The sequence below is a fragment of the Felis catus genome, chromosome F2 (genome assembly GCF_018350175.1).
Source record: "Felis catus isolate Fca126 chromosome F2, F.catus_Fca126_mat1.0, whole genome shotgun sequence".
Taxonomy (NCBI): domain Eukaryota; kingdom Metazoa; phylum Chordata; class Mammalia; order Carnivora; family Felidae; genus Felis; species Felis catus.
In genome coordinates this window covers 22,817,518-22,821,563 of record NC_058385.1, presented here as the reverse complement: position 1 = coordinate 22,821,563, position 4,046 = coordinate 22,817,518, and positions in this window count along the sequence as shown.

Here is a 4,046-nt window from a genome sequence, read left to right as displayed (position 1 = left end):
GAGGTCTTGACTTGTTTGACTAGAAAATACCCCAATTTTCTGGACTGGTCAGAGAATGAACAAAATTTCACCAAAAACAAAATTTAAAAAAATCCTTCAGAAGTGATAGGCATACATATAAAGACTATCAGCGGTAAAGCTATGCTGTATTTATAGTTCCAGGATGTGTTCTATCATTTAACACATTTGAGTTGTATAAAATCATTTTTCACCTTATGTATTTAGTTTCTAGTGCTGCCCATTTATTACTTTCACAGTGAAGTACACTTTTTATTTTTTATTTTTTTAAATGTTTATTTTTTGAGAGAGAGTGTGAGCGGGGGAGGGGTAGGGAGAGAGGGAGACACAGAATCCAAAGCAGGCTCCAGGCTCCGAGCTGTCAGTACAGAGACCAATGCAGGGCTCGAACCCACGAACCGTGAGATCATGACCCGAGCCAAAGTCAGACGCTTAACCGACTGAGCCACCCAGGCACCCCACAGTAAACTATACTTTTGTTATTTCTGTTCTTGAGAAGAATTTCATAGGCTAGAAGACTTAAGTATTAAATAATGGTTTTGAGAAGCCTGTTATTAATTCTAGCAGAGTCCAAGGAAACAATTCACGACTGAAACTTATAGTCCAAGGGACTAAAGAAGAACTAACAATTCAATTTTCAAAGTTAAAGATCAGAGTATTTGAGACCTCTTCAGTATACTTTCTCAGTGAGTATCATACAGCTAGGGTCCTTTCCACAGACACTCTACAACGATGTGTAGATCGTAGAATTACTTAACAGATTGATTTTCAAAAGTGTATGTGGAAAGTAATTTGAACAAAAATAAATATACCAAAAAATATGTATACCCACTCAGGAAGGACAAAGGAAAGAATTAGGAATGGTGATCACTCAGAAGGGGAGCATGAAAAAGAAGAGATGGGAGGAAAAAAAGAAAAAGGATCAAGGTAAACTATAACCACATTATTCTCTCTTTACGATCTTTCTTGGGATGTTTTTATTTGCGATTGCTATAAATAATTAAGCATGAATACCAACAGCAATAATGTAGCCATCATATCTAGGTATGCGTAAAATGATGCAAAACTGGTTCTACACTCTAAGAATATTCTAGTGAAGGTTCATATAAATAACTCAAGTTGTTTAGAAAACAGAGACCTGGACATCTCGTCAGTATTCGTGGATGCTTGAGGTCTAATGGAATAAGTCCTCCAAAAACTAAGGGAAAATAATTTTAAAACTAGAATTCTCTGTCAGCCAAACTACCAATAAAGCGTGAAGGCAAGATAAAGACTTCCAGAGGTAGAAGGATTCAGAAGCCTTATTAGGGTCCTAAATAGGTTTTTTTTTTGTTTTTGTTTTTGTTTTCCATTTAAACACGGCAGGTTGAACATATATTTGCCTCCCAATTCCCAATAAACTTACAGCTAAAGGATTTTTTTTTTTAAGATAAAAAATTTAATGATAAGAGACTCAAGAGAGAAAAAGATAGCAGAAAAGGGATGGCCACCAGATTCTGGGACCAGAAAAGCAGATGGCTGTCTAAGAAGAGAGGAGACAGCCAAATGCCTACTGGAGTTAATCTGAGCAAGCAAGGTAATTTACAGCACCCTGGAAAGGTTCCAGATACTTCCTTTAATAGAATGGTTGACAACTGGCACATGAGACAGAGCCTTAGATTCTCTGCAGCCAGGCAACAGCCTCACAGGTCTACTCTTGGGAGGGACTCCTGATTGGAAATGCCGAAACAACTGAGAACAGAAACTGAGTGAGTCTCCTTTCTGAACTGTGACCCCCCCCCCCCCCCACCCCAAGGTCTCTCCACCACGTTCTCTGAGATACTGCAAGCAGGGGCATATGCTTCCCTCCCTCACTCCCACTCCCGTTCGCTCGCAGCAGTATGTTAGATTCCTCTCTGAGGAAATCCATCATCCAAGAGAAGTGACTGCAGGTACTGACAGTTAAAATAGCCAAGTTCCTGTCCGATCACTATCCAGGGATGCCTGGATCTCGACGTGGGAGTGTCCATCAGTGCTCACAGAGCTTCCTGTCAGCTTTTTAATTCTCACTCATAAATATAAATGAATAGTCCAGGACAAGCAGACACTTGGGGAAAACCACTAGCAAACAGAGAAACCAAAATTAAAAAGAAAACAATCAAACAACAGAACAAACTCAGAGGCAATAAGCAATGCCAGAATGAAAAGAGATGAAATAATATCAGTCGCGAAATAAGAACAGGATGCCCAGAAAAGGGAACATTAAAACCTTAAAAAGGAGAATTAAAACCTCTTGGATATTAAAAAGTTTGATAGGAGATATATAAATATTGTAAAATTTGGAAGTTTAGCAACATTTCCCCCACAAAGTAAACAAAAAAATTACACAGAGAAATTAGGAGGCAAAAGATAAAAAATCAGAAGATCAGAGACCCAACATCTGGATAATGGGAATTCTAGAGATTACAAAGAAACTAGAAGGGAGATTACTAAAGAATAATACGTTTTTCAGAATTTAGCATATGCATTTCCAAAGCCACTAGGTGTCTGTCTTATTAGTTAAAAAAAACCCCAAAAAACAAAAAACAGGGGCGCCTGGCTGGCTCAGTTGGAAAAGTATGCAACTCTTGACCTCAGGGCTGAGTTTGAGTCCCATGTTAGATGTAGAGATTACGTAAATAAATAAAACTTCAAAAAAAAAAAAAAATTCACATCCAAGCACATTACCATGCAATTCTAGATCATTGGAGACATAAGAGAATCTAAAAGCTTCCAGAGAGAAAAATGTAGATCACATGCCAAGGATTAGTAATCACAATGGTTATCAGACTACCTAAAGCAGTATTTGGCAACAAAGGCAAGAAAGCATTGCCTTTGAAATTCTATGACAAAGTATTTTCCAAATTAAAATTCTATAGCCCATAAAATTATCGGTCAAATACAAGGATAGAATAAGGATATTTTCAAACATGCAAGATGTAATAATTTTCCATCCTATGCATCTTTTTCTTGAGAAGGTACAGAAAGAGGTGTTGTACCTAAAGGAGAGTGTAAACCATGAAAGAGGATCCAGGAAATAGGAAATCCAATGCAGGAGAGATGACTGGAGTCCCCAGGGCAAAGATGATAAGCTTGAGAGCTGTGTGGCAGGCCTGGAGGGCGACGAGTCGCAAGAGAGCAGGAGGAAGGGTGTCATCAAGAAAACAATGAAATCAACACAATATCTGACATATTTCAATGTATTCAGAGATTTTCAGTTGGGTCAGAGAATTTGGAGATGATAAATGATGGGTACATACAGCTCAGGTGTAACGGAGAGTTGTAATAATACAAACACTGATTCCTGATTTAACTAAATGTGTGTACAAATACCCTGGAAGAACCGGGGAGGAGAAGCATGCATATGGTGCAACGTGTGTGTTTGTGGGAACTCGGGGCAGAGCATGCAAGAGACCCAAAAACCTCATCCTATATAGCGGAGGGTCAATAATCTAACAGCTCCAACTGGAAAATAACAAACAGCAGTATAATAAGCATATTTTTATTAACTATAAAAATCAATCCTTGAGAAGAGAGTTGAAAGAGTTCAGAATGGTTGGTCACCTTTAAGGAGAACTGTGGGGGCAGTGAAAGGGCAGAATGTTTTCCATGTTAAGCTCCATGTTAAAATTTTACTTTTGAAACTATGAACATGGATTACTTTAAAAATGGAGATAAAAATTCCAAGGAAAAATTGAAAATGGAAGTATGGTCAAAATGTGAAGCAAACTAAAATATGGCATGATTTTGAGCTACTGGGGAAGGGGGAATGGAGAGAGAGAGAGAATACAATTTACCTTGACACTTCTTTGAATTGCATAAATTCATGCTATAAGATTACATTTTTTGAGTTAGTCACACTTCTAGGATCTAATGTGAATAATATAGTCATTCTATAATCATAATACAGGTTTATTGGTTTCTGATTTTTTAGAATCAACCCATATCTAAAGCACAAAATACTCCATTATAATTATTAGACTGAAGGCTAAAAACGAACCAAATCAATC